At 45.8% G+C, this 10,582-nt stretch overlaps 1 pseudogene across 1 annotated transcript; it reads right to left on the bottom strand.

The window, feature by feature from the left end:
• Positions 1 to 925: 925 nt before the first annotated feature.
• LOC311187536 (large ribosomal subunit protein eL6-like) lies at positions 926 to 8,907 on the bottom strand (annotated as a pseudogene). Its single transcript has 3 exons — positions 8,655 to 8,907; positions 1,450 to 1,642; positions 926 to 1,419 (listed from the first exon to the last, which is right to left on the bottom strand). The product of its transcript is annotated as a large ribosomal subunit protein eL6-like (transcript).
• Positions 8,908 to 10,582: the final 1,675 nt, after the last annotated feature.

Genomic DNA, 10,582 nt, shown 5'->3' with positions numbered 1-10,582 from the left:
TCAAAGGACTCATTTCCAAAATATGCAAAGTTCTTATACAATTCTACAACAACAAAATGACAATCTAGTCAAAAGTGGGAAAAATCACTAAATAGGTATTTTTCTAAAGAATAACTCCAGATCAAATACAAGCACATGAACAATTGCTCGACATCACTTACTTTAAGGTAAGTGTAAATCAAATCCATAATGAGCTATCACCTTACTCATGTAAAAATGGCCCATAACAAAAATACCAGAAACAAGTATTGTAGATGATACAGAGAAAATAGAACACCCATCTACAGTTGATGGTAATGAAAGTTGGTGCAATCAATATGGAAAACAGTATGAAGAATCCTTTAAAAAGATGAAAATCCCATGTGACCCAGCAATACACCTGCTAGTTATTTACCTAAGTAATATAAAAACTATAATAAGAAAATACTAATGTACTCTTATATTCATAGCAGCACTGTCCACAATTGCCATGGCATGGAATCAACTGAATTGCCCATTTATAGACAACTTAATAAAGAAATTGTGGAATATATACTTACTCAAATACTATTCAGCTATTTATAATAATGAAATAGTGTCATTTGGAACAAAATGGGTAAATTATGCTTGAGATGATTACACTATGTTCACGAAATAAGTCAGAAAGTGGATCTGTGGAATATAAACAACCAAAAAATAATATGCTGGCAAAAACAAATCTAAGTCTGAGTGAAAAATTTACTGGTACCAGAGGAATGGGTGGGAGGGGGAGGAGTGCATATCATAAAGAAGGAGATAGATCATTGACAAAGAATATTTGGTGGAAGGGACGTGAAACTTGTGGATATATGGAGAAGCAAAAATAAAACCCCAGAGTCATATAGACAAGCAAATGATTGGAATTATTTTTAATGATCATTATTTAATCAGATTCTTTGTAGGAAATTTAGAATACCAATTTGTGGAGATAAATTCCATTTTTGAGAACAAACACAAAGTGGAGGCATCCCTGGAGTTGAGGAATAGCTTTGGTTTTGGCAGAATTTGCAAGTGTGCAGCTTTCTGATTCACCTTGTGGTGCTCTGTAATCTCAAATTTCTTCTTTTCTGTGTTGAAGATCTCATCCTCCTGATGTCAAGGCGTATGTAGTTTCTTCCTCTTGAAATAAGCATCAGTGAGAGGTTTTTGGAACTTCACATCACCTATATCAATTTTGGTGGAGGTGACAATCACAAATTTCTGTTGTGCCCTATGCAGGGGAACTTAATTGAGGGACAGAGGTGCAGTCACAAGTAGCAAGTCCAGCTGCTTCAGGAAAACCACACTCTTGCTTCTATGACACCCAGTTAGGATTATCAGAATTGTCCCAGGAGTGATGCTATTGAATAACTTGCAGTTTCCTCAATGCTGACTGAGGGTATTTTTGCCATGGCTCAATAGCTATCCTATATTTTTAGTAGGATAGCCTACTAATATCCTGCTTATATCCTTTGGTAGGATAATATCTAGGAATTTTGCAGTTTAACTACTCGAGTACTGACATTCTTGTCACCACCAACTGTGTTTGTCACAGTAGCAAGAACAATCTCCTTTTCTTTTTCAATCCTGGATTTAGCTGCTGAATACTTCTTGTATATGACCTTTCTGGTATACACAGCAGATCAGTAATATCTGTCAATTCTTCTCCCTGGGACAGGGTTTTGATTGCAGTGGACCATCCCCTTCCTAAATCTGAGATTTGACCTAAGAAGTTAAAAGTCCTAAACAATGCAAAGTATAAGATGTTATTAAATGTTGTGTTGGGCACCACACTGACAAAGAAATGGGAGTCATGGAGCAGGCTACATAATGCAGGATGCTGCTGAAGAGCAAGATCCTGGCCTTTTTATTGAAAGAATAATTATAAAGCATCAGTTGTGAGAGAAAGGAGGACAAAGAGAAAAAGGGGGCTGAAACTAGAAAACGTGCTGTCATCTATAGTATCAGGGGTTGTGAGTCTGCCCTCCAGGCACTTCTCATCTGCTTGATGACTTGGTATTGTAATTGAGATCAAGCCCTAGTTCCCCAACCATGGTTTGGATCTTATCAACAAGGCTTTCCACTGACCAGCTTCTGATATTTCTTGTAGAGATCTATATGAAATATGTTAGCACATGCAAGAGAATGGAAACGTCTAAGAAATTTCAGATAACTTCTAAGAATTATCTTATAGAGGAGTCTATTTGAAATGCTTAACAACAGTTATAGAATGGGAACAAATTAGATTAACTGAAATCTTCATGAGCTGATGGCCATTTCCTTTAACATTAAGACTCTTCTTACTAAGACTTAAATGTAATATTTCAGTATATAATCCAGAATTTGTACAAGTTTCATTCACTGAAAGAACACTGTATTTCTGGGCCTCCCTGGTGGCGCAAGGGGTTAAGCACAGCTATCCCCAGCCTCTGAAGCACGAGTTCCATCCCCAGCCGGCCAGGAAGCAACCCACATGGCACCGCAGACCTTTCCTGTCTTGCCTGCTGCTTTCCTCAGCAGTGTATTTCAGTCAATCTGCCTGTTCTGCTCCCCACTCTGTTTCTGGCGAATCCTCTCTCCAACCCTGCACCTCTGGCTTACATCCCAGTTCTTGTATGCATAAATAAGTAAATCTTTAAAAAAAAAAAGCACTGTATTTAAAATTAATTTCATGTAATTATATGAATCTTCTGGTAAGGATCTACATGAAACACTGAAGTACATAGTACATAATGGGCCTTCCCATAATGGATGCATACACCAGTGAGGTTGTGGCTTCCAGTGAGTTAGCACTGAAATTTTGGGGTGGGAGGAATCTGACTGGGTATTGATTGGCAACAGAGGCTCCAACTGTGAACTTGTCTAGATGTCTTGCTATGACATGGGTTCCTTAAGAGGAAAATTGAAATTGATTCATTCTAGCCTACACAGCCTTGAACTTCACCATAATGATTGCTGATACCAGCGTAGTGAAGTTTGCCTTACCACCGTAGAGTAGGAACATTTGAATAAGTCTTACATAACCCCAGAGGTCTACATTTCTAGACCTATCATATAAACCAGGTTTTATGTCATGGATTGAAAGGAATTCTTTTTGTCCAGGGCAGTCCACCATCTGCTAATATTGGTGTTGGTGTAGATTTGAATTCATGGAATTTAGACTTACCATAGCAGCATGGGAAGAGATTCACAAAGCCATCTCTGCCTCCAGAGGTTTCCAACTGTGGTGCATTGAAGATGCCTATTCTTGCCCTGGGTGCCTTGTCTTTTATGAGGCAAGATGAAACAAAAAAATTCCCCCTTGAGAGCCCTGGAACCAGCTGTTCTAGCTACTTATACTCACAAGTTATACTTTCAGGAGAGTTAGTATTGCCATGTGGGATGGGGAGACTAACTGAGAAATCCTTGGTCCCAGAGAGCTCTGACTGTAGGCCAATCTAGAAGCTTAGACTGAATGTGGATGCAGAGTTCTTGATTAGAAAGATTGAAATGTTATCTGAATTTCTTGGGCAGCCCCAGTTTACATATATTTACTGTTGGTATCCACTAACTCTGCCATGAAAAGGCCTGTGGAGTCTGAGCCTTCCCTTGACCCACAGGGCCACAACTAAAGGTCTTCTACAGACCTAATAAAGGAGTCCTTTGTAAGGCTATTGAAACTTATACAGTGCTCCAGGGCAGCTCCAAACTTGCCCATAACTGCTGATATCTTACCAGTGGATTGTAGGCTTGAAACAGGGGCCCTGCAGCCTAAGCAGAGGGACACAACAGCTTTGTTGGCATTGTGCCACCTCAGTGCACTGCCTGCAGGCAATCCCATGCCTGCCTCTCTCCAGTGTGTGCAGCCTGTGGGAAGGTGTTGGGCTACAAAAGCAGCAGTGGGCAGTGGTTGTTACCCTGCCCTGTTACCCCCATACAAGCAGCCCCACTGGGACTCTGACAACCCGGCTTGGCTGCCAGCACCAGCACATGCCACCTGCAGGCAGCCCCCAGGCTATTCTAACAGTAGCAGTGGTGGTGATTTCCTCAACTGGCTTCTGCACAGGCTGGTCCCTGGGCTCGATGGACATTGTCCTGGGCTAAATTGTGGCAGCCTCAGGCCAGCCCTAGGGCTCAAAGAATAAAAACAACCCCCAAGTCCTGTGGCTCCTAGTTGAGGGCCACTGAGAGGAGCATTGAGCCCTGCTGAGGCAGGGAGAGGGGCCTAACCTGTAGCTACTGGGACCTGTGCATTACCACTGCTGCAGGGTCCCTTGGATGCAGTGAGCCTCCAGTCCCACTGAGGCTGGATTCTGTCACAGATCCCAGGAGTACACTACTGATGAGCCTACCTTGACCTCAGTCCAAGCAGTGTCTGGACAGGCTTCTGGGTTTGCCCTTTTTTATATGGTGCCAGGATCATGAATGGACCAATCAGGTTCAAGCTTTCTAGTTCCATTCAAACTTTTGAGTTCATTGATGAATTGAAAATGGAATGTGCTGGTTGGTGCTTAACTGACACCAAACAACTAGAATTGAAAATAGTCCAATCAGGCTTGTAAGGCAGCAACCCTGAAGAGGCTAAAGGGCAGGGCAGCAGCCAGTTTGCTTTCAGTTATCAGAAAGCTTCAGAAGAAGATTTATTGGATGGCTTCAGAAGAGAAGCATTGAGAAGACAGCTGCTGACCCTCCACAGACTCCAGACCTCCATAGACTTGGAGATCTCTGTAGATCTTTGCAGACCTCCAGACCTCTCAACTTCCAGAATTTTTTTTAAGATTTATTTATTTATGCATACAAGAACTGGGGTACAGGACAGAGGTGTGGGGCTTGAGAGGATTCACCAGAGACAGAGTGGAGAGCAGAGCAGGCAGATTGACTGAAATACACTGCTGAGGGGAGCATCAGGCAAGACAGGAGAGGTCTGCTGCGCCATGTGGGACCCTCACTGGCCGGGATCTAACCAGCGCTGCAGAGGCTGCGGACAGCTTCACAGTGCAGTGCTCAACCGCCTGCGCCACCAGGGGAGGCCCTCAACTCCAGAATTTTGCAGACTTCCAGACCTCCACAGATCTGCCGCCCAAACCCAGGTTTTAACAGAATGTCTGAAGTCTGTGTTTGCAGTTGGATGGGAGCAGCTGTGTGATACAGCAACACCTCCGCAGGAGCCAGGCCGCCTTTCCTGCTCCTCTCATTTTGTGTCCACAACACGTCCCACAGGCGTCAGCTCCATCCCACCAGTGTTGGAGTGGGACCTGTAGCTCTCAGTACTTGCTTCAATAGTCAATTGTAGTGCTCTATGATTCCTGCAGCCCTTGGATAGTAGGGCATGTGGAATTTACATTCAATGCCCATATCCTTGGCCCACTGCTGCACTTAGGTACCTGTAAAATGGGTTCCTTGGTCGCTCTCCCCTGTGTGTGGAGCAGCATAAGCTGCTAAAAAAACATCAGCATTGTCCACACAGGTGAACTCATACTGCTGTCCATGAGAGTGGGGTAGCAGTCCAGCGATGTCAATCTGTCAGTGTGTCAGGGGATCTGCCCCTACAACAGTTGGTCTGTTATGGAAACGAAAGGTCCCTGGGGGTGAGTCCTTGAGCACATTATTCACAGAATGTCTGAATCTCCTCTAAAGTTACAGCTTAAACCCAGGTGGGCACAGTGGCCCACATTGTCTTTTGACATGCATGGGGCAAGCATCTGTGCAGCCACTGTGCAACATCCAACGCTGGAGCTGCTTCATACCACTGCACCCATGATAGGGTGTCTGCTTAGTTGTTGCCTGATGAGGCCAACAGTGCATGTCCTGTGACATGATAAGCAGTCACCTGCTTCTGATATCCCAGGTCCCATAGATCTTTCCATAGCCCGCATCTCACAGTACAAGAGATGGAGAGACTGGCCTCAGTGACCTAGCACCCATCGTTGAAAAAGAGGCTGTAGAACAGCCAGCAGTAAGGCCAGGGTGATCACACTTTGTAGGAAGGGTAATGGCTGCTTACCCTATGGTAAAGGCTAATGTGGGAGGTGTGCCAGAGACTGGGGATAAATGGCAAATAGTCTGAGCTTGTGCAGATACTTCATGAACTGGGACTGTAGCAGGCTATGTTTAATGTAAATGCTCATGGCCTTGATGACCAGCATTTCACGGTAGGAATGAGGGATTTGATACTAAAAAGACCCCCTTCATCCTCCTTATGGCAATTATAGCACCCTATATGTGATGGTGAACACATGATGTCACCACAATAGTAGCCAGCATAGTGAAGTCAAGAGTCAGTCCTTTGAGAAGGGAATAAAGGTAACTGTTGAACAACCAAAAAGAAAACCAAAAAGGACAAGTAAGTCTTTTAAAGTCACGGAAACCCAGATGTGGACAGATCTAGTGAAAGCAGGTATAGATTGCACTAAAATACATGCACAGCCCAATGCATATCTGTTAGAGTTATGGAGACAATTGTGAAAGACCAGAGGTTCATGGCCATGAGAAGACAGGCTGCTGCGAAGGAGAAAGCTGGGAATTCCAGGCCTCAGGCATGTGCCCTGCACCTGGAGGACCATTTGATCCCAATCCCAGCCCGGGGAAATGCTCTGTTCACTTGCAAATAGGGTGAGGGCCAAGGGACCCATCCACAGGGGACAGGCAGGGACCAGAGGCCATATGTAGAGATTGCTATCCACTGGTCCCCAATCAATGTGCAACGGGTTTTGGCCTTAGTGGATATGGGGGCAGAAATTACTCTCTTGTACGGAAACCCAGAGAAGTTTCAGGGGTCTGCTTGTTACACTGATGGCTATGGAGGCCAGTGTGTCAAGGTGACAGCAGTGAGATTACCCCTGGGGATTGGGCAATTACCCTCAAAGGAGTATAAAGTTTATGTGTCATCCATCCGGGATTACATCCTGGGGGTGGATGCACTACATGGCTTGTGGCTGCAGACCACAGCCAGAGAATTTCACCTTAGGGTATGTGTGGAAAAGGCAGTGTTGTGCGGACATGCTGAGCATCCATCCACACAACTTCCAGCCCCTAGACAAGTTACCGATATTCAAAAGTATCAGTGGCCATGAAGAGATTAAGGGCACAATAGCAGAGCTGCAGAAAATGGGCATTGTGCGTGCTGCCCATAGCTCTTATAATTCGCCTGTGTGGCCAGTGAAGAATCCTGATGGCTCTTGGCTTATGATGGTAGATTACTGTGAGTTGAATGAAGTGTTTCTCTCCTTGCACACAGCAGTGCCTTCAGTAGCTGGCTTGACAGATTTTCTGGGCCATGAGCTGCTCACATATCACTTTGTAGCTGATCTGGCTAACATTTTCTTTTCCATTGCTATAGCTTCAGAGAGTCCAGACCAGTTTGACTTCATGTGGGAAGGCTAGCAATGGACTTTCACTGTGTTTCTGCATAGCCCTACTCTGTACCATGGGCCGGTGGCAGCTGATTTGGCCCAGTGGGAGAGGCCATCCTCGGTGTGCTTCTATCATTATATTGATGACACTTTGGTAACCAGTGACTCTCTTGTTGATGTGGAAAAAGCTGTACCTCTCCTGTTGCCACACCTCAAAACATGTGTCTAGGCAATCAATGAAAGCAAACTGCAGGGGCCTAGATTGTCAAGTTCTTGTGTGTTATTTGGTCAGGTAAGACAAAAGCTATCCCTGATGCTGTTATAGATAAGGTGAAAGCTTACCCCACTCCAACCACAGTGAAGCAGTTTCAAACCTTTTCCTGGGTTACTGGAAGGTGTTTATTCCTCATATTGTCTAGCACCTATGGCCCTTGTATGTGTCGATACGTAATTGCTCTAGATGGGATTGGTCTGCTGAAGCAGCTGCAGCATTTGCTGCAGCCAAATGGACTATAAAGATCGCTCAGGCCTTGCAGTTTTTTGACCCAGCCCGTCCCTGTCAGCTAGATGTGCATGCTACTCAGGAAGGCATCAGGTGGGAACTCTGGCAGAAATCAGAATGGCTACAACAGCCCATTGGGTTCTGGTCCCAACTCTGGAAAGGGGATGAGACTAGGTTTTCATTAATTGAAAAGCAGCTAGCTGCAGTATATGCAGGCTTACTAGCTACTAAAAGCATAACCACCACAGCTCCTGTCCTAGTGAGAACCACCTACCCAAGAGCCAGGTAGATATGGCAGTGGTAATGCTCAGACATTCACATTGGAAAAGTGGGGGGCATACCGACAACATTGCTGCACTCTGTCAACTAGGCCCTTACAAGTGGAGTTGCAGGAAGTCCTCATCAGTAACATATATCAGCATGTAACTGACTTCAGAGTCAGTCCTATGTGAAAGCTGAAGCTGAGGCCAGTCCCTACAAGGAGGGATGTGTACCTATCCTAGCAGAGGCCTGGTACATGGGCGGCTACATCCAAGGCCAGCCAGCATTGTGGACAGCTGTGGCCTTACACCAGAAACTGACACCATTTAGTTTGACACACAGACAGGACAGAGCAGCCAACGGGCTGAATCATAAGTGGTATGGATGGCGGTGGCCCAAGAGCCTTCCCCTCTGGTAATCTGTACCGACAGTTGGGCAGCATTCAGGGGCCTGACTCTGTGGATTTCCATATGGAATTGGAAATAATACTGTCCACCCCCAGGTCCCACAAACACAGCAGGCAGCCTGCTAAGTGTTCTTTAGATTCTGATGGAAACGTTTACCCAAGTCCATCAGTTCTGCTTGGGTATATGGACAATACGTGGTGAACTCCATCATCTGTGGTGGCCCAAACTTCTGACCCCTCAGGGCCATGGGCTGCAGTTGCTTCATTTTCTGTGTCACCACTGGGTGGGCCTGGAGCATGGGGCCAGCCTCCTCCTCCTCTCCAGTGAAGAAGTCTGACATCTCTGCAGAGGTGGGTAGGTCTTTCTGGATCTCTTCCTCCAGAATCCTCAAACCTGCTACTTCCCACATCTCATCCTGTCGTTGCTGGACTCTGGATCACTCCCTCTGCATAGATTCTTGTAGATGTATGAGAAACATCCATCCCACAGCCCCGGCTCTCGCAGGCACCATATCTGTACCGAGCTCATTCCAACTGCAACGGGTACCTGTCCATCTCTGGCTATTCATGGGGAGGTGCCTACTGGGAGAGGAGGCTGGCCACTGAGTACCACCTGCTCATGACTGGCCACCCCTCAATACTACCCCAGGTCTCAGAGGGCTCCATACCCATCTGCGTTGAACTGTCCTGCCTTCTTTGCCACTTGTTGTGGCAAGTTCAGAGGCTGGCTAGGCAGGGTGGAAAAGCAGGAGCCTGGGGGGCCACGAGTCTGATAAGGGCCCCAGTGAAACTTTGTGCTTTCTCTGGCACTCTCTCTCTCATTGTCTTGTGGTCTTGCCTCTTCTGTAGTCACCCCACTTATCCTCCTTGTATCCATGGTCTGTCTCTGAGTGATGCCATCCTTATATCCCTGACCTCTAAGCTCAGATGTGCACACTTACACATGCCCACACCCATACTCCAGGTATCCACACTCAGGTACCCGTGCACTGTGCCCATACTCCCAACAGCCTTTTGCAGCAATGTGGTCAAGGACACAGGTGATAGCCATAAAGGCTAGCCTGATTAATTCATTTACTCTACAGGCATGATCTAGATTCCCCTTGCTGACCTGTGTGCCAAGTCCTATATGAGTCTGATTGAAAGATAGTCTGTTTGGGCAGTCCTAGACCCACCTAGGTCTAGGTGGCTGCCATTATCTAAAAGTTTTAGGTACAAGGGATTTAGCCCTGCTATGGTGTGATGGAAAGAGTATGACTGTACCTTCCCTAACCAGAGAGTTACCAGACTGTGGCCTTGTGTTGATGCCTAGAGAGGGCCTGGGTGCTTAATCCCTCATGAGTTGGACTGAAAAGGATCTGCCCACTATGGCAGCTGATGTATCTGAGTTGTTGGTTCAGAGATTCAGCCCAGCCATGCTGTGACTAGTGAAAACTGACTGAGACTTTTTTGTTCCCATAGTCCCCCAAATGTAAGCTGGTCTAAATGTCTTGTCTTGCCCTATGTGCCAAGTCCCTTATGAGGTTAATTGAAATGGATCCTGTCTGTTCAGGGAAGCCCCAAACCAACAGCTATATGCTGCTGATATTTCATAGATATGGGCTTATAAGTGTTACAATCATAGGTGTTGTAGGTGGGGTAAAAGGGTGGATGTTGACTAAACATTCCATGGTCCACGAATATGACCTGACCTGTGCGCCAATTCCTATACATGTCTGACTGAAATAGACTCTGTCCCTCTTGGGCAGTCCCAAACCTGCCAGTAGTGCCTACTGGTATCTGGGTCCATGGGTGTTAATCCTGAGGTTATGGCATTAGGGAGACTGAACCTTCCCTGGCATCAAAGATTCCTGACTATAAGTCAGAATAGATGCCTAGGTCTGCCCTGTGTGTTGAATTTTATGCAACTTATTTTTGAAAAAGATGTTGTCTATACCAGGCAGTGCCAAACTTACCCATAATGACTGCTGGTACCCAGAATGCATGCAATTATGGTTCTTAGTATTGCCTTGGTATGGCAGGGGAAGCCTGACTGAGCATTACCTGGCCGCAGAGGTCTACAGACTGTGGCATGGTGTATATGCT

Source organism: Talpa europaea (assembly GCF_964194135.1).
Source record: "Talpa europaea genome assembly, chromosome: X".
Taxonomy (NCBI): domain Eukaryota; kingdom Metazoa; phylum Chordata; class Mammalia; order Eulipotyphla; family Talpidae; genus Talpa; species Talpa europaea.
The sequence above is the reverse complement of the archived record's forward strand: the minus strand, read 5'-3'. Positions and strand labels throughout refer to the sequence as shown.